The sequence below is a fragment of the Lepisosteus platostomus genome, chromosome 5 (genome assembly GCF_059453375.1).
Source record: "Lepisosteus platostomus isolate fLepPlt1 chromosome 5, fLepPlt1.hap1, whole genome shotgun sequence".
Lineage (NCBI taxonomy): Eukaryota > Metazoa > Chordata > Actinopteri > Semionotiformes > Lepisosteidae > Lepisosteus > Lepisosteus platostomus.
The window spans coordinates 13,093,544-13,120,036 of NC_142615.1; the positions used below are offsets into that span (position 1 = coordinate 13,093,544).

General features: G+C 42.0%; 5 non-coding genes across 5 annotated transcripts; 2 read left to right on the top strand and 3 right to left on the bottom strand.

Moving 5' to 3' along the window:
- Positions 1-207: 207 nt before the first annotated feature.
- trnak-uuu (transfer RNA lysine (anticodon UUU)) lies at positions 208-280 on the bottom strand. The gene has a single exon. It is a non-coding gene; the product is annotated as a tRNA-Lys (tRNA).
- Positions 281-1,369: 1,089 nt separating this feature from the next.
- On the bottom strand, positions 1,370-1,441 carry trnaa-cgc (transfer RNA alanine (anticodon CGC)). The gene has a single exon. It is a non-coding gene; the product is annotated as a tRNA-Ala (tRNA).
- A 16,616-nt stretch (positions 1,442-18,057) lies between these two features.
- Positions 18,058-18,139, top strand: trnal-aag (transfer RNA leucine (anticodon AAG)). Its single transcript has one exon. It is a non-coding gene; the product is annotated as a tRNA-Leu (tRNA).
- Positions 18,140-18,594: 455 nt separating this feature from the next.
- Positions 18,595-18,668, bottom strand: trnat-agu (transfer RNA threonine (anticodon AGU)). Its single transcript has one exon. It is a non-coding gene; the product is annotated as a tRNA-Thr (tRNA).
- Positions 18,669-20,344: 1,676 nt separating this feature from the next.
- On the top strand, positions 20,345-20,426 carry trnal-aag (transfer RNA leucine (anticodon AAG)). Its single transcript has one exon. It is a non-coding gene; the product is annotated as a tRNA-Leu (tRNA).
- Positions 20,427-26,493: the final 6,067 nt, after the last annotated feature.

Here is a 26,493-nt window from a genome sequence, read left to right on the forward strand (position 1 = left end):
CTGCGTGTTCTGTACTCTACTGTGATTTAATTTAGATGATTACGGGGAGTAGAGTGACAAGATCTACTTGAACATTTTCGGTTTGTGAAATGAAACACTAAATACACTACTGTAAATACAAGTAATGGACATTTAAAATAAACACAGTACAGCTAGAACAGTGAAAGATAAAAGACTATTTAGAATGACATTTAAGAACAGCACAACCGCCCGAACAGGGACTTGAACCCTGGGCCCTCAGATTAAAAGTCTGATGCTCTACCGACTGAGCTATCCGGGCTCTGAAAGAAAATCGACACTGTCGGGATCCTCGCAAGTCACGTGTCTCTTGTTCCGAAGAGCAGTCATACCTGACCCGTCTGGAATGACCACTGACAGACTTTATCATGAAGCGACGGCACCACTCCCAGTAGAATGAGTGAGAAATACAGCATAACATGGGTAGTTAAGGGGCTCCCACAATCCATCTTTCCTCACATTACTGATTTTTTTCAATAGCATTTGGACCTTTTTTCACATTCAGATTTTTTTCTCATTTAATAAAATCTTTTAATCAACAACATTAAAAAGAAAACAAATGGATCATTTTTTGGAACAATAATTAAAAAAAATCTTTCAATGCCTTGGTTGTATACGTGTGCACACCCTTTATAAAGGGAGTTGCAACAGTGCTGAAATGTAAAGAGCATTTCTGTAGAGAAAACAGCATTTTTTCTGCCTTGATGTTTAGCTTAGGGAGCCTGTCTTTTAGAAATTCTATTTCTTCACACCTTGCACAGCCTCCCGACAGACTAACGAATATTTTTGGGAGAAATTGGCTCACACACCGGAAGACACTAACGTTTATTTACGTTAGAGTATGTGAATAACAGTTTAACCGAAAAAGTTTGTAATTGTGATTTTGTTAAAATTTAATAAATCGTCTATCATCAGTAAGTAATTATTAAGAAATTGTTTTATTTCATAAACTATAAGACAATTTAGAGAGTTTATAGGTCATATCCGTCGCTTATGTTCTTTTAACTCTAGCGTTCAGGATCCAAATCCAGGTGCGGACGGTTGTGTTTCTTGAATCTCTTGTAATCATCAAAAGTCGATGTGTAGTCCTTCAGTACTTTCTCCAGTTGTGCCATGGATATTTTATACGATCAATACTTGTCATGCTCTTTTACATTTTCCTTAACTAAATTAGTTCAAATAATTTAGGATTTAACAGAACTAAATGAGGTACATTTAAAACAGCAGCGCAACTCTGCAGCACGTCGAGTGTGCCTGCATTTAATTGTGTAAACCTGGCTCTCTCTGAACACGAGCAAAGAGTTCTCACTCAACAGAAGATTGCGATGTGAGTACTGTAATATAAAGCACCTGGAGATGCCAGGGATTGAACCTGGGACCTCATACATGCGAAGCATGCGCTCTACCACTGAGCTACATCCCCGATGAAAACGTTTATGGAACAGACTTAGAGATGTGCAAATGCTCACTGATCACACCACTCACGAAGAATGCCTGCAGTTTCCCACTTTCGCGTTTCTTCTACTACAGAGTAAATTCATAGGAATGAAAAAATAAGGAAGGAAAAATAATCGCATCGAAGCTTCAAGAGGCTGGGCACAAATTAATCTGTTATTTTTGCATCCAGTTACATGGGCGACGGTGGTTGATTCCCAGACGGGGGAGTGCTTTTTTTTTCTACCTCCTTACTCGACTGTCCTTCAATTCTATTTTATTTGAAAGCTATTTGCATCTTTTAAGTGCTCTTGATTAAACTATGCATAGAAAAACAGCAGTACTGATGATTTAACGTAAAAGGGTGAAACAACGCCCCAACAACAGGAATGGTAACAGGAAGGATCGTGTTCTTATTTAATATGTCCTTTTGAGATGTCTTGTCAATGCACACAGGCGGTAGAGCTGAATAATTTACTTTTAGTACTTTCTATACCAGGAAGAAAGGAGCAGACTTTAACTTTAAGAGGCAAAAATGACACCTTGTCAAAGCTAATATTTATTAAAATGACATCACAACAAAAGAGTGGAGCCTTGAGTGAATAAAGCCTTGAGTGGAGCCTTGAGCTTTCATTGGATGTCTGTGTCTCCATAACTTTGTAGGTGAGAGAGAGGATTGTGATAATTTGCAGGTGCTTCTCGGGAGTGCGTTGGTGGTACAGGCGCCTTCCAAATAATTGAGTCAGTTTTTTTAATCCCAGCCAGTGCAAACCCAAATCTTTTCAAGATAATCTGTGGTCCGCTAACACATCTTTTGAAACACTACAACAGGTAACACCCCGTGTGAAACATCATGAGCATCTATTAAACCTCTCTACCTACCCGTTCCTCACAGAGACATGACGAGGGTCTAAAGGGACATTTTGAGCCGTAGAAACATTTTAGCATTCCGTACTTTCCTGTGCAGTCAGGCCAGTTCCACTTTAACTGCGCCCGACAACGGAGGTCGTTTTGAAAACTACGAGAGTAAAGGAAGAGTAAAGGATTGGAAGCTAGGGAGTTTCAGGTCTGTGTTTTTATTATAGGTTCTCAAATCTGAATACCTTTTCAAGAAGTATTTCAGAATCCCAGTCAAATCCAGCACGAATGCTGCATAGATCTGCATTGTACAATTAGTATACTGTTTGTCCGTTGAATCAAACACGCCTTATGAAGCATTTCTAAAACAGGAGAGATTGTTAGGGAATGCGTCTTCCTGTAAAAATAAAATGACTTCAAGGGCACTATAAGCAGAGGTGCTCTACAGAAGAACTATAGCCAGAGATGCCAAAGAGGTCGAGATTTCACCACGTGAGAGAAAGCATCTCAGAAAACGAAGTTGCGGTCATTTCCACGCCTCATAAAACCACTAGGTCAAACAACAAGAGCTGAAGAGCCGCTGTTGAGAGTAACACGGCCGAGCGCTCTAAGGAGCTGGCTTAAACCTCCAGCCTCTTCAGGAGCATCTGTTGGAGTCACACTGCTACAGTGTATCGCCTTGTTAAGTATCCCTTTTATTGTTGTTGCTACCTCCAGGCGATGTAAACCAGATTCAGAAAAAAAATAATTTGAACAACATTATTCCCACTTTTTTTCGAAGGTGCGGTGGCCAAGTGGTAAGGCGTCAGTCTCGTAAATCGACGATCGTTTTATCAAACCCCACCCGTGCCTATTTCGAAGTCTTCAAAAAAACTTGCAATGTAGGAGTCTCAATAGTAAGAGAACATAACTATCGCCAGTGATTAGTATCCGTGCATATCCTGCCTTGTTTTTTAGTCGACAAAGCTTGTCTCTCTTCACACCCATCTTCTGAATGATCGCCTCAGCATTGGGAAGGAACGTGCGCTTGATACAGCCCCCGACTCCATGGTCTGATCACAAACAGATCTGGTGAGCTGTCAGTCCAGGTTGGAAGTAACGTTCGAAAGCACTAAAAATCTGACTTAGGAACGAGAAGACCGTGTTTTTTTAAACGAGTAAACGATAAAATAATATACTGCCTGCAAGACTATGTCAAGTTCAAGTTCAAGTTTATTGTCATTATACTCATACACAGGTATAAGGTATAACGAAATGCTATTTAGCTAGCTCTCGGACATAAGTAGTACAAAGATAAAAAACACAACAACAATACAATTGTATAACAAAAGAAAGACAGAGACAACAGCCGATGTGCAAAAAACAACAACAGGCAGTGTGCAAAACAACAAAAAGGTAACAGGTTATGTGCAAAAACATGCATCAAAAGAATGAAATAAAGGTATAGAAATGATGGGGAGTGAGCTTTTGACATGTATGGTAGAGGTAGATTTTCAATGTGTGTTTGGGTTTTTGGTAAGAAAGAAGGCACTGTGAGGTTCAGGTCATAGGTGAGAGGTGAGGAGAGAGTGAGAGAGGCTGGGAGTTTAATAGTTTGATAGTGCGGGGATAAAAACTGTTTCTGAGTCTGGTAGTCCGGACCCGAATGCTCCGGTACCGTTTTCCATGTCATGCTAAACGCCACAAATTGTGTTAGTCCAGTCGTATCTATCATCCTAAAGTTACGGAAAATCGGATGTGACTGATACAATCCGCACCCATTTTTTCAGGATAGTCGAGCGGTTTAAAACAGCAAATTCACAGCTTCGTGTCTTTTAAGCTTTGTGTTTCACTCTCCAAATAGAGGCAAGGGTTCAAATCCCACTCCCGACAGTCAGGCGTTTTACCCTGTCTTTTTTACCTGCCTTTACACTGTTTCAGTCTTGTTGTGCTCACTGACAATCACAGTACGAGGGAAACGGAGAAACTGCTTAGCAAAAACATAACGGACAGAAAAAAGCTTTGTAAACACGTGAATGTGATTAGCAGCAGTAAGGTATGCACTCAAATGTTTAAGGCAGATTTATAACAGCAGCAGGAGAAAGGTGCAGCACAATGCAATTTGTGAGAATTCGCGGGTTTTTATGCTGCTTGGACTTCTTTCAAGCCTATGAAGTGACCCCCGTTTTATTTTCATTTTCAAACTTCAGAACCGAATAACAAAAAGGTTTCATGTGTGACAGCATTCCGTTGCAAATACCGTTTCCACGATGTATTCAGCGACGGGAATGAAATATTTTAGTGCTGGCTCAAATGCGAGGAATTTCAGAAAAACCTGGAAAAGCAACGCTTGCAGTAAACGACAAATTTAAAGCGTGTAGTCAGCATGAACAGAACAACGCAATGCTCTGTAAAAACGATCTGAAGCCGCAATTACTCTTTTATCTCGGGCAGTTCATTCCGATACGATGTTTCCGCAGAATAAATTAAATGCCGAACTTGCCGAGCAAGTTTAATACTTGCTTGTGAGCCCTAGATAAATTGGCTGCTGCAATTTCAGCAAGCGGAGTTCTGTTCAGCTGCCTGTAGTACACATTGCTGATTCCTTTTGTGAGGGCACGGGCAATCTTTCAACGATAAGGCTGACGTGCCTGTCGAAATTGTGTTTCCCTTTCACTGTGTTGTATTTGCCCTACTCGTACAACATCAATTGTGATGTCATCATTGCCCATTGGTTTGTGTCTTGTTGTCATTGTGTATTTTACATTACAGGAATTGAAAGTACTGAACTGAAGGTACTGAAGGTAGGAACTGAAAGTACAGACTGCTTTAATTATAAGAGTTTTTTTTCTGCTGTTCTCTTTCCTGATGTATTGGTATTTGAAGGCTATTGGGCAGCAAGGATTTATCTTCCTGAACTCTCTATATAAGATATGGGTCCATGATCATCTTAGTTTAGATGTACCTTTTAAAGGTGGTATTATTCTCCATTGTTCAGCCTTCAGACATACTTGGAAAGTTTTAGGCACAGACATAATCTTTCTTAATCCCCTTTTATCCTGAGGTGACGTCCCAGACGAGCTTGCCCCCTGGGAATATTCACTGTGCTCTTCAGGCTTTTTTTCTGATTCTACACAGATTTTTTCTCCTTCAAACATGTCACCACTGTCTGTGCTGCCGTGTGCAGCCCATGCATCTTCTGTATCTTCTGATGAACTTCTGAGCTCTGTGTTGCCTTCCAAACTATGTCCCTCACTTTGACTTGAAATATGGACTATAGATTGTGTACTGTCATCTGGTTTTGAATCCTTACCAATACTCACCTCCTTCTGCGCCCTAAGCACTTGGATTCTTACTTTTTTTCTATCTTCATGCCAAATCACTGATAACCATTTCCTGTTGCTGGAGTAATCCTCTCCAAGGACTCTGTTTGACAGTGTTGACAACATATTGTCATGCCACCTATTTTTTTTTTTCTATCTTAGAAAACTTCAGAAATTCTTTGATCTCACTCCCTACTCCACCAGCCCTTGACCACAGGTCTGGCATCCTACTCCTCTGTCCTCCTTTAACATGTGGCATTGCCAACAATCTGAAAAACAGGGAACACATCTGAATGAAGTGGAAACATAATTGAAATTCAACACCCACTGGATGTTAATAGTGTAGGAGTGCAACAGATGTACAAGTCCATTAAATATTTTTATTTCTGTGTTTAATTTTTGAGGGACCCTATATTTTGATATAGCATCAATCACAAAACAGCATTCTGTCAATGTCACAACCACCAGACCGGGGAGATCAACTCACAAAAGAACTAACCAGTACCAGCAGTGGGTTAATAATAACATGAGTTAATCCACCAGCACATGCTCTACTGTGCAGCAAGCAGCATTGTTTTAACCATTCAAACTCGCTTCCCGCTACTCGGTATTGAGTCTTCTCTTTGAGAGCTCTACCTCGCGTTTACTCTGAATCTCGCTTACTGGTTACTGAACTCCCTTTTGCCTCTCGACCTTGGACCTTACCTTCTGTTTTGAATTGTTTGCTTCTCTCTGTACTTCAAGTATTTCGATCTACCTTTCACCTAACAATCTCGCCTGACGTTCTGGATTGTTCGCCTGTCTCAATAACTACTTGCTCCTGCATCTGCATAGGATCTGCATACCTTTTCACTGAGGATTTCTGACAGTCAAAGCCACATAAAAAAACTAGAAAAGAAGTATGACAAAAGAAGTAAAACAGATTATCCTTTCCGATAACAACATCAAAGAGGCTAAGGAATTTCTACGGCTGACAGCTCCACATCATCTTCCCTTCATAACTAACCTCATTAGATCTCTCAACTCTAAACTCTACCAGTTTCTCACTACAGAGAAGGACAAAAAACTCAGTCATCTTCTACAGAAGAAAACCATCAACACCCCGGACACCCTCACCAACCCTAACCTTGTTGTCACCATACCTTCTGACCTTTCCCTTTCACAGGATGAGCGATCCCTCCTCAGCAAAGGGCTGAGTTTTGTACCAGTTCCCAGGAAGCTGGACATCCCCCAGACCAATGTCGACCTTAACCGCTTTTACCTCAGGATCCGTCTCAGAGCACATTCTGCCGACGATTCCTCTTCACAGGCAGCTGATGACAACCCGGTTATTGATGTCATTAACAACATTAATCCCAAATGGACTCCCTCCTCTGGCCGTTTTCCACCAGTTGATTATTTCATCAACCAATGCACTAATCAAGCTCCCAAGGCACTCTCTATACCCAGTAAACATAGGTCTAACCTCACCCAAGGAGAAAATCAGGCGCTCCAGTCTCTCCGCAACAGGGATGTTATCGTCATCAAACCAGCGGACAAAGGAGGTGCTGTTGTGGTGTGGCGTAAGGATCTATATATCTTTGAAGCCTCTAGACAACTAACTGACACTTCTGCCTACCTCCCTCTCCAACAGGACCCTACCACTGACTACCAAAAGGAAGTGGTATCCACCATTTCCCTTCTTATCAGCAGTAACGAGCTACCCCAGGAGGCGAACCGGCTCATCATGGAACACCCACAGGTATCTCAATTTTACCTCCTCCCCAAAATCCACAAACCGGACACCCCTGGACGCCCCATCGTATCAGCATGTAACTGTCCTACTACTTACATCTCAGCCTCATGAGACCGCTGGTTGAAGATCTTCCCTCATACATCAAAGACACCAACCACGTGCTCCAACTTTTCAATGATTTCCAATTTCAGGGTACCGAATGCCACATTTTTACCATGGACACCACATCTCTGTACACCGTCATTCCCCATAATGACGGCCTTACAGCCCTCAAGCACACGCTGGACAAATGCACAGTGCTTGGTCCACCCACCCACACCCTGGTACGCTTTGCAGAATTGGTCCTCACACTGAACGCATTCTCTTTCAATAATCTTTTTTACCAACAGGTCAGTGGAGTTGCCATGGGCACCAGAATGGGACCCAGCTATGCCAATATCTTTGTTGGCTGGGTAGAAGAACGCTTCTTCGCTTTCTACACTGGCTATGTCCCTGACCTCTACAAGCTATATATTGATGACTGCGTCAGTGCCGCCACATGCTCCAACGATCAGCTTAAGTGCTTCCTGCATCATTTCACCAACTTCCACCTGTCCCTCAAATATATGGTTAACATATCTTCCACTACTCTTCCGTTTCTGGACATCAACTTCTCCATCAACTACCCCAGACTCTCCACTTCTGTTTATTACAAACCCACGGATTCACACAGCTATCTCTTGTTTTCACCCCAAACATACTAAAAATTCTCTCCCTTTTTCACAGTTCCTTCGGCTACAACAAATATGCAGTGACGACATCGACTTCCAGAACCAAACCCTCAAAATGTACTCCTTTTTCATCAACAGAGGATACCCCAGCAGTGTTATTGACAGGGCCCTTGCCCGAGCCAAAAACACCCCTCGGACCATCAACTCAATCAGGAACTCCCACCGTAACAACCGCATTCCTTTGGTGCTTCCCTAACACACTTCCTATCCCCAGGACTGTTAACGACAACTTTTCCATCCTACAGGATGATCCCTCCATTGGGGCCCTCTTTTCTGACCACCCCATCATCTCATATCGCCAATCACCTAATCAGCGCAACCTTCGTGTTCACAGCTCCCTTGACCGCTCTCAGCAACCATCCACACCAGGTCCTTTCCCCTGCAACAGAGCTCGCTGTATCGCCTGCAAGTACACATCCAACACCACACTCATTCAAGGCCCCTCAGGACAATTCTGGATCACCCAGATGGCATCTTGTACCTCCAGCAACCTTATTTACTGTATCTCTTGCAGTAAATGCCCAGTTTCTCTCTATATTGGAGAAACAGGAAGGAGACTTGGAGACGCTTCAGAGAACATGTCAGGGCTGTGAAGGTTAAAGATCTCTCCAAAAACCATTGTTTCTCATTTCACCTCTGATGGCCATGACCACTCTAATCTCTACGTCTGTGTTCTCAAAGATGGTTTTCTGAACTCATACATTAGTAAGACTACTGAAACCAAACTTATCCTGCAGTTAGGATCATACCTTCCCCCTTCTCTAAACGACAGACTACTATTCTACTAAGTTTTTCTCCATTCATTGGAAGTTTCATTTCACACCTCTCAACACCTATTCTGACTTCACACCTCTTGATTGCCTCTCTTTCTGTCCCCTGCTCCCGCGTCTCAACCCTCCTCCCTCCCAGCCTTTGTTCTCCCACTACATTACCTTTGCCTACTGCCTTCTCTCTCTCACACCTGAAGAACGCTCCACGGCCAAAACATTGTTTTCTCTCTTCTTTTTTTCTTCTTGTTTCGGTGGTCTTTCTGATGTATGAGTTCGGAAAACCGTCTTTGAGAACACAGATGGAGAGATTAGAGTGGTCGTGGCCGTCAGAGGTGAAATGAGAAACAATGGGCTTGGAGAGATCTTTAATCTTCACAGCCCTGACGTGTTCTCTGAAGCGGTCTCCGAGTCTCCTTCCTGTTTCCCCAATGTAGATGGCTGGGCATTTACTGCAAGAGATACAGTAAATAAGGTTGCTGGAGGTACAAGATGCTGTCTGGGTGATCTGGAATTGTCCTGAGGGGCCTTGAATGAGTGTGGTGGTGGCTGTGTACTTACAGGTGATACAGCGAGCTCTGTTGCAAGGGAAAGTGCCTGGTGTGGATGGTTGCTGAGGGCGGTCAAGGGAGCTGTGAACAAGGAGGTTACGCAGATTAGGTGGTCGGCGATATGAGATGATAGGGTGATCAGAAAAGAGGGCCCCAATGGAGGGATCATCCTGTAGGATGGAAAAGTTCTGGTTAATGGTCCTGGGGATAGAAAGTGTGTTAGGGTGGTAAGGAAGCACCAAAGGAATGCGGTTGTTACGGCGGGAGTTCCTGATCGGGTTGATGGTCCGGGGGGTGTTTTTGGCTCGGGCAAGGGTCCTGTCAATCACACTGCTGGGGTATCCTCTGTTGATGAAAAATGAGTACATTTCGAGGGCTTGGTTTTCGAAGTCGATGTCGTCACTGCATAATCGTCATAACCTAAGGAATTGTGAAAAAGGAAGAGAGTTTTTAGTGTGGTTGGGATGAAATGAGATGTACAGGAGGTAGCTGTGTGAATCCGTGGGTTTGTAATAAACTGAAGTGGACAGTCGGGGGTAGTTGATAGACAAATGGATGTCTAGAAACGGAAGAGTGGTGGAAGGTATGTTAACCGTATATTTGAGGGACTGGTGGAAGTTGGTGAAATGGTGCAGGAAGAATTCAAGCTGATCGTTGGAGCATGTAGCGGCACCGACGCAGTCATCAATATATCGCTTGTAGAGGTCAGGGACATAGCCAGTGTAGGAAGCGAAGAAGCGTTCTTCTACCCAGCCGACAAAAATGTTGGCATAGCTGGGTCCCATTCTGGTGCCAATGGCAACTCCACTCACCTATTGGTAAAAAAGATTATAGAAGGAGAATGCGTTCAGTGTGAGAACCAGTGTTTTTGGTTGTTGTCCTTTAATTGATCTGCCACCAAAACATTAATCCTAAACAGTCAAACAAGTATCAAAACAAAATGCGTGAGGCTTGGGTCCCATTAGACTAGTGCCATGTGAAACCTGCCCTCCCCTGACTATGAAGTTTGAAGCCATCTTTCAGTTTAAAATCTTTACATAACGTTTGCAATAATATTGATGATTTATCAAATTGGACCCGTCTCTCGCCCCTCATTCTGCCTTCTCTTTCTAAAAGAGAATTCAAATCCCCAGCTAAATGGGATTGGGATTGGGGTTCCCATCCCAATAAATATACTCAGTTCCTGAATTAGGACATATCTGTCATGTGAGCAACTCAGACAATATATATTTAAGAGTTTAAATTAGACATTCATGAAACCCAGATACACCACCAGTGCTCTCCCTGGTTTCACTACAAGGTGCTGACATACCTCTACCATCTTATTTTTAATTAGAACAGCTATACCATCAGATTTATTTTCTTTGGACCCACTCCAGATTGATGGGCCCAATGCCACAGTTCTTCCATATCCTTATGGCAGTTTTTAAAGGGTAACCCACACTCCTGTAACAACACAATATCAGCATTTACCTTCCTCACAAATTATAGTATAGTCCTTGCCCTTAACTTGGAGCGAATGCTTCTCACATTTATGGACACAATATTAAGAGCCATACTTAAAGTAGGACCAGGGGAAACTAAAAGCTCTGGCTACAATCATTCAGTAGGTGACACCTACCCAACAGCCCCCCCCCCCTTTGCTTTAATTGTCTCCTCCTCCACCACCCCCACAATCCATAGGATATTTCTCCACCTGCCCTCCTTGAGTCTCTGGTTCTAAAGCTTGGTCAGTAAGATCACATATATTGGAGACATCTAAACCCATGGGAGAACCTACCTGAGGACTCGGAAAATGATCTTCCCTCACTCTTCTGCTCGGAGTTAAATCATTTTCTAAATCCAATGTCTCTTTTAGACTGCACCCTCTGTTCTGTACATTTCATTTGAGCACTTTCAGTCTCCACAGGTGGCAGGCTATTGGAAGAGCAGTCGTCTTCCTAGTTTTGTTCTATTTGCAAAGGAATCTGGACAGTCTTTAAACACATGACCTTCACACTCACAGAGATTACATTTTCTCACGCTTGTACATTCAGTATATGCATGTCCAATTTCCTTGCACTTACCACACACCACCTTTGTACGCATCCACAAAGTGACCCAGCTCCCCACATCTCCTGCACGGTTTTGGCTGCCCTTGGTAGAACACAAGGCCTCTATTTTCACCTAATCCAATCAAAGAAGGAATGTGTTTAAATCCACCATAACCATTTTTATCTTCATGCAACAAAACAGGTACTCTCCATGCACAGTTCCAGATGCCATCATCATCCAAGACTTTCTGAAGCTCACCTTTCACTAAACAATACTTAGACAACCATGTCACAACATCTTCCTTCATCACCATCTCATTAAACATGCGAACAATCACAGTCCTATTAATTAATAATAATTGCTTACACTTATATAGCGCTTTTCTGGACACTCCACTCAAAGCGCTTTACAGGTAATGGGGACTCCCCTCCACTACCACCAATGTGCAGCATCCACCAGGATGATGCGACGGCAGCCATAATGCGCCAGAACGCTTACCACACATCAGCTATCAGTGGGGAGGAGAGCAGAGTAATGTAGCCAATTCATAGAGGGGGATTATTAGGAGCCCATGAATGGTAAGGGCCAATGGGAAATTTGGTCAGGATGCCAGGGTTACACCCCTACTCTTTTCAAGAAACGCCCTGGGATTTTTAACGACCACAGAGAGTCAGGACCTCGGTTTTACATCTCATCCGAAGGACGGCGCCTGTTTACAGTATAGTGTCCCCATCACTATACTGGGGCATCAGGACCCACACAGACCACAGGGTGAGCGCCCCCTGCTGGCCCCACTAACACCTCTTCCAGCAGCAACCTTGGTTTTTCCCAGGAGGTCTCCCATCCAGGTACTGACCAGGCTCACACCACATTAGAAAGATCCATCAGCTTCTGCCATTCAAACATTCTAATCAGGCCCACATCTTTTTTTCTCCTCTATTTTCATCCAAAATTCTTCCAGTAACTTCGCCGATTGAAACTAATGTCAAAACCAATTCCCTTCAGCAAAGTAATTAAGCATTTGACATCTAATGCCTTAATCCTTTCTGTAACACCTTCCTTGAAAAGTCCAACCGTGAAATATCACCCGAGTGAGCCGAACCCTCACCACCCTTATACACCAAACATGAGCAAAAGTAACGGCGCATGCCGACTCTACAGGCCGCCATGGCCGTTACAAATGTGTCAAAAGCAAACTAAACCTAAACCGAAACCTCTTCTGTGCACCAAACCCACCAAAACCCTATTCCCTTAATCTTACACTTATACAAAAACTCCACTCTCGACTTCTGGGTTTAACCCTTTACATCTCGAACACTGGTTAGAGACTCAGTGTGTCCCAGGCTCAGCGTTTATATAGGACAGGACTCGGCGAGCTGCAGGTGAAACTCGTTGTTCTGTGCTCCCCGTGCGGAATGCGTGTCTCCTCCCTCCAGACTCATCAAACCGCCTTCATACTCTACAGCGGGAAAAAAAAACTCCCTTTACTGTCTTCATACAGTACATCCCTCTTAAATCCCAGAAACAGTCAGTACTAGGTTTCTCTGTTCGAGGTTACAAGCAGAAACAATAAAAGCGCTGAAAGCAGGAAATTATTTCTCCTCATAGGCATAAATGTGTAAAAATAAATGTTCTGATTCCTAAAACCTAATAAAATCCATGTAAGTCTCCTTTTCATCCCTAATGCATATAACTGAATAGAAACCAGTCAAGTTCAGCTACTTTTCTGATGTATATGAATACACTAGTTCTGGTGCAGCTCTTACAACAAAGATACTTAAGAACTTTTTTTTCATACAAGCTCTTGCCTTTTTTAAATTGAATATTTTTTCATTTCAGTAAATCACACGAAACACCAGCAACACTCATTGTAAGCATCTGACCAATCACATTCCTGAATTTTAAACCCATTTAGTATTTATTTTTAACTTGTTTTATTTATTTTTTTAAATTTTAAAACCTGTTTTAAGTATTCTTTTTTAGCATATTGTAAGTGGATTTTTTCAAATATTTTATTTTTTAAATCATATCAACCCATTGTAAGTTCCCATTGATAATTCCTGAGCTTTATAACTGTGTATTATTTCTTTTTACCTTTTTTAATTTTTTTATTATTTTACAGAGCTTTTTAATATATTGTGAGCATTTTAGTGTCATTTTAAAATAGGACTATCAATGCTCCTGACTTTTAAACCTGTATTTATTCTGACATTATTCTCTCCACCTGCAGATGAGGGAGGTATTTGATTTTAAATTTGTTGATTTGGGGGGAAAATGTACATTCATTTCCTTGTATGTATCACCAGTGGGAAACTTTTTTTGGATGAATTGCATTTTTGGATGAATTGCAATCTTTACTTCAAGGCCTTCAGGCTGATATAGAAATGACGGGAGATTTAAATGACACATTTGATAAATCAGACAGGAACAGCATAACATCTAAAATGGCAGAACCCTCTAAAGTACTGAAAAAATTCCGGCACATTCATAATAAATACAATTTATTTAATTTAAAGCATAAAATTTGCTTTAAAAAGAAAACCACAATTTGTACGATATCATATTTCAATATCGACATTCAGATGAAGAATTTGAGGATTTGAATATCATTGAAGAGTACATCGATTTTGGGACAATGTTTGCATCTGAATAATCCTTCCTCCTGGAAAGAAGGAAAAAAAAGTTTTGAGTCTCAGTCTTCAGGATCCCCCCAAAAAAACGTGCAAATTTGTTTCCGATGTATTTTGGATAAAGATATAACTCTCATAGAAGATTCATTTTATCAGTTGAATGCAGTCGATACTTTCGACTTTTTATATGATGATAGGACCTACATTTAGGGCTCAGTACTGATAACACTGCTGCTATTGATGGAGTAGAAATAAGTGATGTACTGGCAGTTTTTTTCTGAGGCAAGAGGTCCTAGAACACCTCCTATAAAAATGTTAAGATTCAGAGCAAGAAATATTTTTCCACCTCACCTAATGCTATTGCATTAACGAGGCTGAAGTTGGCTTCTTATTCGCCAGCTGCTGCTTTGTGTTTTTCGTTCCATCTTAAATGCTACTGCTGTGATGTTATGTCGTCTTTCGCCTGTAGATGGCTCTCTACAGTCATTTTTAAAAATACTTATCTGGATGTATTATTGTACATTTCCTCAGTAAAGGGGAATATGTAAGTAGAGACTGTCCAAATTGCATTTTTGTATGAAACACATTTCAGAAACACAACTCACAATAAAACAAACTGGCATGTTATACCACGAGTAAATAAGACAAAGTCAAAACGTAAATTCACTGGCACTTCCTACATATTTTCCACGACCTTGCCTTCTGATCATAAAAAGTCTCAAACTCTTGCATTTTACAAGAAATTTTAATATAGCAGTTTTAAATGGGACATTTAGAACATGGCATATGAGACTAAATGGTTAACTGAGGATGAGCAGAGGGTGATCGAACCTACCTCCTGGTTATAAAAATGTCTAAAAATTCTGACACAGATGTGTGATAGACAATGGAAAAGACTATCAAAATCCTGAACTTCAGGACATTGTACTGTACCGTTTTTTTAAATACGACCCTCTGAACATGGCACGAGAGAATACATTGTCAAATGGTAAATGCAATGTTTGCTATATTTCTAGGGCCCTCCCTCCTGATTTTAAAATCATCTCATATTTCTGACATCAAGGTGTGAGACACAATATAACAGACTGTCAAAATCCTGAACTTCAGGACATTTTATGATACCATTTTAAAAATATGACCCTCTGAGCATGGCATGTGAGAAAATGGCATGTGAGAATGCATTGGGAAAAGGTGAATGCAATTTCTGCTGAATTGCTATTGCCCTCCCTCCTGATTACAAACTTGTCTCACAATTCTGAGACTGAGGTGTGAGACACAATGTAACAGACACTATTAAATTGTGAAGTACAAGAGATTATACTGTTACGTTTTTTTTTAATATTGACCCTCTGGCATGTGAGGACTTGTAGTCAACAAAGTAGCACACATTCTGCCAATTTGCTTTGTCCCTCCTTCCTCGATACCAAAACATCTTAGTATACCGACACTAAGGTAAATGTCTCTAAATCCAGAAGTTAAGTTGTCAAAGTATATCGGAGTCAACCGATACTGATCAGGTTCTGCTGCTGCTGAGCCCGCAGCCTTCACCATAAGGTCCAATTCCCCAAGCCTGTACCCTTCAGAAATTGCAGTATAGAATGAAAAAAACTCCAATAGATATCGGCCACTGTTGGCGATTTTCCTTTAAGAGAGATAGATAATACTTTATTAGTCCCGTAGGGAAACTGACAAATGATTCTCCAGAAATTCATCACTTTCACTTTCACTCCAGTGTATCACTTTAACTGAGACCTAGGAGTGTTAAGCTGTACATGAGTCTTTGTGGCTCGGTTGTTAACAAAAAGGGTGGTGGTTTGAGCCTTCCCAGGGACGCTATGAGCCTTTTAATGTACACACCCGTCTCACTTTACCTCCACGGCCGGTCTTGTACCGCAATCAAATACAGAGCCCGCAGGGGGCAGTAGACTCGCAAATATAGCTCACTGTGTATATAATGAAGAAGCGGAGGTTAGTTTCTCATCTGCATGTTGCAGAGCCTTATGCAACTCGCAACAACAGTTGGGGTTTGATCCCTGCACGGGCTATTAGTTGAAAGACCATTGTAAATGACGTGTAACAGATTTATCCAGCTGGCTTTTATGTTTCATACTAAATTGCTATCTTGAAACCAAAATAATTAGAAATATGGAACACAACTGTTGTTCCCCATGAAGGAAAGCTGTTTTACACTGACGTCACTCCTTTTTATTTAATCCAGATTTTAAAAACAACTCCGCCCTATCAAAGGAAAATGTTACACAAAAGTTGGAAAGCACACTCTAGAATCCATCTGTATATTAGATTTCCACAATCCGTTCAAGGCTGCCTATGTTAATCGTAAGTGTATAGATGAAACATTTAATATATTGTTCAGTTTAAATCAAAATGCTTTACTACTACAAGAGAGAAGTATAGTATGGAGGTTGCGACAAATGTGTGATTTCTTGGAAGAAAACTACTTTTCTTTGCGTTCGAAATTAATTCGAAACAATTGACACACAAACCCTTTGTCTTTTTAAAAGAGATTATATCTTTAAACAGACAAATGTATAAAATGTGTTTTTTTTACCTAGAGATTTTGGACAGGGGCGATGTATTACTAGTAGAGGCTGCTGACTAACACTGTACTGTCTGGGGATCAGCTCCATTTGCAATAAAAAAACATGCGTAACAAAGGTGGAGAGCAGCTGAACTTGTGCTCAGTAGTCAGTATGGTGCTGAGGGTTCAATACTGTCGTTGTTGTATTAGCACAAGCTGCACAGGCTCCGAATCAGACCATTTCAATTAGTCTGATCAGTGCAGGACAAGTTAATGTAGAATTATTGCTTTGTCTGTCTCTTGTTTGTATATAAATGGATGTCTCTGATAACTTAATGTTAGTTTTTATTTTAGTTTTTGTTTTACGATGTAGGTCATGCGTTGATATATGACATGTCTCATTCCTGATTCAGCTCATGCTCCATAGGAGAGAAGAGATTCCTCCTGTTTCTCGTACAACCATATCAGAACAGAAGCCCATGTCACCCATCTCTGATTCAAGATCGAGTTGCATCTTCAACATTTTGTTTTTGTTTCTGATCATAATTTTCTTTAGTTATGATCGATATTGAACTTTTTCTAAGTAAAACAAAACTAATCAAACATGCAGGCAGATTTTTGAAAAGTATTTGGAGTTGACAGTGCGCTCCTTCGAAATAGTCGTCAGAAAATGTGAGAAAAAGAAAGTTACGTAAACTCTCACACACAGCATTAAAGATTGGAATCTGATCATAAAAAACTAGCTGTTTCCCCATCAGTAATCAAACCCCGGTTTCCCGCGTGACAGGCAGGGACACAAACAACTTTACTAACTAGGAACGCTCGCTAGCTATTAGGAGGCATTTACTCTTAAATATGTTACTGTTTTGGGTTTCGACTTTAATTTTCCCGATACCAGTTTTTTACAAAAGTAAAGGCACACGGCACATGTGTGGCACATCACATCCGAGTTTAGTGACAACTACCTCAGAGATTGTAAGCTGGGTAGTTTCAGATCACTTTTTTTTAAAGGTTCAAGCAAACCCGAATACCTTTGTGTAATCGTTTTTCATAAAGTGTAATTGTATTATAGCATGTGCCCTTGATGGTTTTCTTGATACGTTATATGTGCTCTTGTTTGTATTGTATGTAGTTTTGTTGTTCAAATAAAACGTAAAAGACACAACTTTCCGGATGCGGCTGCTGTAAAAATAAAATGACATCAAGGGTGCTGTACGCAGAGGTCTGAAACCTGCTCCACAGAAGATCTTTATCCAGAGGTGTTAAAGAAGTCAAGATCTCGCCATTAGAGGGGAAGCATCTCAGAAAAAGCAGGTGCAGTCGGTTCCACGGTCATAACGCCACTAAGTAGGGCGACAAGAGGAAAACCCACCCGGCTTCCTCCGGGCAAGTAATGAGACAAAGAGAAAACGCACAGCGGGTAGCGTGGCCGAGCGGTTTAAGGCGCTGGATTAAGGCTCCAGTCTCTTCGGGGGCGTGGGTTCGAATCCCACCGCTGCCAGGTGCTTCTGTCGAGACCCCTTTTCAGCGGGCTTCAGACGAAAGGGAGGGAACTGTTTTTTGAGCAGTCTCTCGAGAAACTAAGCAAAGTGTTTAAAGATACTTTCTCAGCTTGACATCAAGGCACAAAACAAAAATGGGCTGGGGCGAGCTCCATTTACCACTCTTTCAGCTAACCGCCGAACTCCTGAACTGATTACACTGCAGAGCCACAGACGCCTCGCTTTTCTCCATTCTCTGGGTCAGGGTGAAAAAAAACTTGCTGGTATTAGCTGGCCTGCTGGGAGCACCTCTTCTTCACTGATAAGCAAGATTTGTGTTTCATCTTTCTCAAGCTGTATAGATTTCTTTCAAAACAAGTTGTTCCAGAAAGGAAACGAACACTTGCATTCACCTGAATTAAAAGGCATGGGATTTGCCCGTAAGGATAAATTCTGTACAGTAAGACAGGAAGAAAGGCACCGCTGGGAATCGGACCCAGGATCTCCTGTTTACTAGACAGGCGCTTTAGCCAACTAAGCCACGGCGCCGGCAAGGTGCTGTCCTTTGACAGCCACTTGGACACGTCTCAACTGCTCTGAGACATCTGCGTTCGGTGTGCACCGAGCCTGCTCGCCTTGCAAGTTGCCTCATTTACATGCGATAGCTCCACCACTAAGAGAAAGGATGAGAAATGGCTTTTACCTGGCACTTTTCATGTCAGAGGATCTCAATCTGCTTTCCGTGTACAAGAGGATGTCCAACTCATGTAGCTAAAGACGTAGACGACAGTGCTCCACTGAAATCTTGATCTCACAACCCTCGGCATGACTCCGCTGTGTTCTGCTTTAGACAAAGGGGGGAAAAGACTTCTTTCATCACACGTTTTGCACTGTTTACGGTGTTTGCAGTGCTCTTTCTTAAATGAAAACCAGGAATCGGCACCATATAAGGTGAGGCTAGATAATATTGGATCAAGTAGCCTCGCCATTCCATGCGTGACGTGAGCAAAGTGTAATTCCTGTCTTTATAGTGTGCTTGTTAGAGACTTAGCTGGCACCCAGAGCGCTTTAAATCCGGGATCAGCAGCCCAAGACAATAGAGCTTCCTTCGTCTATGTTTTTTGCGTGAAGGGGGAAACCATGCGTGTGCTGCAAACGATCTTAGTATCGAAGTGCCGTCCCACATAACCGATCCGAACAATCTGCTTTACAGAGGAGCACTGCCGGAGCTTATCGTTGCTAAACTGAAGACCAGGCTGACCTCTTCTGTGACTCTTGAACACTGAGTCTCAAGGTTGTGAATTCAAGCTCCACACTGGCGGGAAATTCCATAGGTAATGATCACAAATTCTTGCATGCTAATCAAAAGAAATATTAAGAAACTTTTCCCAATACCAGTTTTTTACAAAAGTAAAGGCACACGGCACATGTGTGCCACATCACGTCCGAGTTTAGTGACAACTACCTCAGAGATTGTAAGATGGGTAGTTTCAGATCAGATCACTTTTTGTATCAAAGGTTCAAGCAAACCCGAATACTTTTGCAAGAGACATTTCAGAATCCCGGTCAAATCCAGTACGATTGCTGGATCCTTTGAATTCAACTGAACTATAGCACAGATCTGCAGCCCACCATTAGAATACTGTGGGTGTGCTGTATAAGCCATACTGCCCAAAATAGTTCTAAAACAGGAGAAGCATCCTCGTTTAGGAATGTGGTATAAAGTGAAATGGTCTGGGAAGAGTCCTACGTTTGAACAGTTCAAAATAGACGTCAAGGGGTATTTACGGACTCTTTCGAAATGTAAGAACAAGCTGTGCGGACCTTATCTTTATTTACCTTGTGTAATCGTTTTTCATTAAGTGTAATTGTATTATAGCATGTGCCCCTGACGATTTTCTTGATACGTTATATGTGCTCTTGTTTGTATTGTATGTAGTTTTGTTGTTCAAATAAAACGTAAAAGACACAACTTTCCGGATGCGGCTGCTGTAAAAATAAAATGACATCAAGGGTGCTGTACGCAGAGGTCTGAAACCTGCTCCACAGAAGATCTTTATCCAGAGGTGTTAAAGAAGTCGAGATCTCGCCATGAGAGGGGAAGCATCTCAGAAAAAGCAGGTGCAGTCGGTTCCACGGTCATAACGCCACTAAGTCGGGCGACAACAGCAAAACCCACCGGCTTCCTCCGGGCAAGTAATGAGACAAAGAGACAGCACGCAGCAGGTAGCGTGGCCGAGCGGTCTAAGGTGCTGGATTAAGGCTCCAGTCTCTTCAGGGGCGTGGGTTTGAATCCCACCGCTGCCAGGTGCTTCTGTCGAGACCCACTTTCAGCTGGCTTCAGACGAAAGGGAGGGAACTGCTTTTTGGCAGTCTCTCGAGAAACTAAGCAAAGTGTTTAAAGATACTTTCTCAGCTTGACATCAAGGCACAAAACAAAAACCTTCTTGCGTCCTCTCAACCCAAAGGCGCTTTGCCACTTTTTTCGTTATGCAGGGAACGACGTCTGCCCAGATCACTTTTGTGTCAATGCAAATCGTAGTGTGCCCTCCGTTTTAATGTTGGCTGTGCTGGCGTGCTGCTTCTGTCTGTGAAACTTGAATGTTCTGCTTCTTCACACCAAATCGTCGGCGGGGGTTGAGCTTGTTAAATCTTTGTGCATAGCGCTCCTTTGGAAGTACTTTGTCCAAGTTCAAAAGCGATCGTGGGATTTACTTCATGCGTGCAAAAAGCATGCCTCGCACGACACCTCTACATACCCGACCACCACTGCATCACACAGCTGCCAGCGCACCTCACCGTGCCACATAGCTGCAAGCGCACCTCACCGTGCCAGGCCACCACTGCATCATACAGCTGCCAGGGCACCTCACCGTGCCAGGCCACCACTGCATCATACAGCTGCCAGGGCACCTCACTGTGTCAGGCCACCACTGCGTCACACATATTTCAGCGCCATATATTTCATGGATATTATGGAATATAATGGATGGATATCTTAGTTATCTTTTTAGTTCACAGGTTTGCATGCATAATTTAATTTTGAAAGCCACTGAGACATCAGGTACTACTGTTGTATTTATGAAAAAGAAACAAAACAAAAAACATACTAACAACTGTGCCATCCTACTCCTTAGTTAATACATTTTATTATTCATCAACAGTTAACATTGTTAGCAAAATATTTTGAATTATATTTAACCCTATTTTTTCTTTAGTTTTGTATTTAACTTATTATATGATAGTCAGACTTAATGTATATTTGAACAATGAAAATATATTTTTACAAGATTTTACATTAAGCACTTAAAATTAATATGGTTAATAATAGTAAACTGTAACATGCTGTAACAAGATCGGTTAAACTGCTGTCATGGAAACTATAACTATAACTATCAAGGAAGCCACAAGAGAGAGTTCTCACCTGAGTAAGGTCTTTATTTCAATATTGCAATATTGGGAGCCCTGCTGCCACTTCGCCAAGTGCAACCAGAGACTCAATTTGTTACAAGCAGTACAGGGTTTTTATAAGACGTTGCGCTGTAAAAAAGTTCAGCACTTGGTCCCTTCTAAAACTTCCCCTTTCTCTAAGAGAAAACAGATTACATCATAGAGCGAGAGAAGAAAAACTAGATTTGTTATTCAAAGCTTATCAGTTACTTTCAGCTAATTCTAATGACCCAGACAGCATATATTATTTTGGTACATTGTCTTCTAAACTAACCTAAACAGTGTACTTTGTTGACGAACTGTTTTCTAAAATTCTGCACGTACTGTAGCATAGCAGTTATATCCTTGAAATATTATCTAAAAGCACCAATAATTTTTTTTGTAAAGCTCTCTACATTTTTAAGAATCAATTAACTCATTAGATTTCCACTACAATTCCCTCCTTTTATTCTTGAAAATAATTAAAAGTTAGATTCTTCATATGGACTCCCAGGAGGCTCCCATACTTCGGATTCTTGCGTTCTTACCAGAACATACTGATGCGCAAACATATTCATTACCATATTTCAAAGCATTGGAATAATATATTTTGTACAGCAACACAAAAACAGAAAGACAAGTATCACAGCTACTATAATCGGTGTTAGTAACTTAAAGAAAAACATTCCCCCTGGCCCAAACAGTGATTCTAACCAGGAGAGAAATGGGTGAGGCTGTAGAATGAGGCATTAAAGCACATACATAACGAGATGCATTAAATTTCTTTAACTTTACAGTATGATTTATAAATTTGTACCACAAATTACTCATATCCCCCTCATTATCAGTTTCATTCAGCCAGTTTGTATACAAAGAGGCTTCGCGTTTAGATTCTTCCTCTTTCTGGGTGGTGACAGGCTTCCACATAAAAAGGAAAAAAGGCTGTGCACATCAGTCCCAAGCATGTGATCCCCATCTATCCCTGTGGAGACATCACTCCTGCTCTTTGCTCAGTTCGTTTGTGACCTTTTTACAGTGGGAAGCATGAATTCAGGGCACCTGGCACGGCCCCCTCCACCTGAGCGAACACCACCTCTTTTTCCTGTCTTTCACCAGAATCCAGTCTCCTTATTCACGCATTAGTTCTTACAGCACAGGTAAATCCCTGTGGGCTGGAGCCCAGCATTTTTCTTAGGGTTTTTTTTACAAGATTGGTCAACAGCTGGGTAATAACTCTTAGAAAAATCTACACATTGTTCCACTGCCTCAGCTGTGCCGTTTTGCAGAACAATTCTAGCTGAAGTTGTAAAATTTCTCTTTGGTCCGTTCCTGCAAAACATCTTATTATAAACAAACAAACCATAATAATAATGTGCATCTATGGGAATCACTCCCAAGGGTAACCCCCCTTAAAACTATATTGTTCTACCCATCAGGTTCTGCCACAAGATAAGAGAACCTTTCCCATGAAATCATTTTTTGACCTTCATGATCCCTTCGGGGCGTACAATTAGCACAAAAGCAGCAGCTTTAGTCCACATGTTTTTCAAGCAGGATATTAACAGTATGATCATAACGAATAATACCAGACACACAAATATGTATTGAACCAGAGACCCTCTCCAGGTTCCTAGCACAGACTGTAGCCATGCACCAATGCCCCAAATATCTGGATTATAATTGTGATATATATTTTTCTTCATCATAGATATGCTTTGCTAAGTCATTAATTTGCTAACAATTGTCTAGAATACAAGTACTGTTTAGTCTTTGCTCACCTAAACAGCTGTCTATCACCCTAATAGAGAATGGCCTAAAACTGTGATTATAGCGAGGAGCATACAGTTATTTCCATTCTAATATATCTGAGTTACACTCAGACTAAAAGCAGGGCTATTTACCCATGCCAATTAACCTAAATAATCACCTCTACCAAAGGGGATTACTCCCATGAGCATCTTTTATAGCAATACAATCCCAACAGGAGCTCTGATTATTATTTGTGGCTGACTGATAAAGTATTGATTCCATATCCCCATTTATAATAATAATAATAATAATTGCTTACACTTATATAGCGCTTTTCTGGACACACCACTCAAAGCGCTTTACAGGTAATGGGTACTCCCCTCCACCACCACCAATGTGCAGCATCCACCTGGATGATGCGACGGCAGCCATAGTGCGCCAGAACGCTCACCACACATCAGCTGTCAGTGGGGAGGAGAGCAGAGCAATGTAGCCAATTCGTAGAGAGGGATTATTAGGAGGCCATGATTGGTAAGGGCCAATTTGGAAATTTGGCCAGGACACCGGGGTTACACCCCTACTCTTTTCGAGAAGCGCCCTGGGATTTTTAATGACCACAGAGAGTCAGGACCTCGGTTTTACGTCTCATCCGAAGGACGGCGCCTGTTTACAGTATAGTGTCCCCATCACTATACTGGGGCATTAGGACCCACATGGACCGCAGGGTGAGCGCCCCCTGCTGGCCCCACTAACACCTCTTCCAGCAGCAACCTTAGTTTTTCCCAGGAGGTCTCCCATCCAGGTACTGACCAGGCTCACACCTGCTTAGCTTCAGTGGGTTACCAGTTGTGAGTTGCAGGGTGATATGGCTGCTATTTATTTATTAAAGTAAAACTCCTTACACTTAACAGGTACACTGTCACCCCCCCTCAGGAAGCTCAACAAACACAGAAACAGTGACAATATAATAATGTTCACTCAGTCTCTGGTGCAGTGGTTCGGTGTCAGCGCAATGCGTAGATCCAGCGATCTCATCCTGTCACTCAGATGGCAGAGTCGGTAGTCAGTTGCACTTGATATGGTCCTTCCCAGCAGGGTTGCAACATCTGGCAGGGTATATCTTCCTCACCCACACCCACTCGCCAGGTATCAGGTCGTGTCTTCCCTCTACTGGAGGTCTCCAAGTGTCCAGCACCTGTTCACCAGCCCCGTGCACCACTTCAATTAACAACCTACAATACTACAATAGAGAATTAGCAAATTCAACAATCCATTAGCCAAATTCATCCCTCTAGGAAGTTTCGTTGATTGGCCTGTGATGATATCAAACAGGCTCTATTACACAGTTCTGTTTGATCCAGCCCGCATCCCATGGCGTTCCTTCAGTCTGATGTCTAGTCGATCTTTTAGAGTTCTGTTCCTTCATTCCACTGTTCCAGCAGACTGAGGGTGATCTCAGTCCATCTCACCCCGAATAATGCAGCCACAGCCTGTCCCTTGATCATAATATAAGCGGTAGGGCAGTGCCCACCGAGGGCTTATCTCCATCATCAAGTGTTTGGTAGACACAGAGGCAGTGACAGCAACCCACTGGGAAAACAGATTATAAGAGCCAAGGTTTCCCTTTACAATTGTAAATTGTAAACATTTGCTACTGCATGAAAGGTTTCTCAGGAGCAGGCCTTTTGAGCTGTAGCACCTGCACCTGAACTGTTGTTGAGTTCCTTTGATAAGCATCACATTGAGATACAGTACCACATAAGTGGCTATTGCTTCAAACATGGTCCCCACCCAGGTTTGGGTAACCGGCACACCATTTGACTCACACCCAGGTGTCCGACAGAGTGCATTTGTCGAGCTACAAAGGGCATTAGGCTGTGAGGGCATGCAGGGCGTTCAGTGTGCTGGCAGCACCACACTCTTTTCTTACCATGTCCTTTTCTCTGCTTTAGAGGCCTCAGCCTGAATATCCTGTAGCTGTCCCCTTTTCACCAACAGAGGTTTCACAGGGGTCTCAGACTCCTGTTCTACCAGGACTGCTCACCTGACAGCTACATCTGCAAAGTTGTTCCCTCGAGTAACTGGAAACATTTCTTTATTATGTGATTTACACTTTACCACAGCTACTTCAGTCAGTAGCTGCAAAGCTTCTAACAGTTCAGAGACAAACCCAGCATTCTTAACTGGAGTCCCTGCCATGTTGGGGAAATCCCTATTCCTTCACTGCCATCCAAAATTGTGGTATACACCAAATGTATATATACAGTCTATATAAATTGCTACAATTTTCCATTTAGCATATTTACAAGTTTCAATTAAATCTTTTCATAGTCTGCTAGTTCTACACCAGATTATTCACAGTTTATACAGCTAGGCAGGTAGCCTGCACAACACATAAACACGGCCCCTTGGCCACCGCATCAAGGGGTCCTGAATAATAATAAACCCACCAGACGATGCCTATCTCCATGCTCCTGCACCAGCACAACGGCTCACAACCCATTTCTTTCACTTACAGACAGATTACATACAGATGATCCGTCTGAGGGAATCCAGTCCAGGGCCAGTGCCTGCAAAAAAGCTTGTCTCAAAACATCAAAAACGGTTTCTGCTGCAGGGGTCAAGGCAATTTTGTCTTTAGACTGCACTACCCCCCTTAAACCAATACGTCACTAGACAAGCTCGTTCTGAGAAGGCATTCACCCTGGCTTTATCATGTAGTTGGTTTTATACTCCTTTTTTTTTCAAGATCCAGTACTTGGAGTAGCCCGGCCTTATGGATTCCCTCATTAGAGGGGTAGAGGGGTAAAACAATCACAATATCACATAACTCTATTGAGTTATGTTTACATAAATGCTATTTCATGCAGTAATTCCTTATAAAATGCTACAGTCTGGGCCTAAAATAGGTCTGGGGAGTCCCCCACCCACATCAGTAGTTGAAACTGTACATCTTTACCCAAGCAGACTCTGACAGCTTATATTTGCTTTAAACACAACCCTTGCACTCCTTCTCCTGTAGCCTCCTGTTACCTGTTAGAAAACTTTCTATCACATTTTTATGCTGTTTTAGTCTAAAAACAGAACAGCTGTGCTCCTGTATCCCCCAGTTACTGCACACTGTAAGATTATTTCACTTTTATTTCAATGCTGAGATAAATTTAGGAAGGCTACAGAGGGGCTTACTAGATTAAAA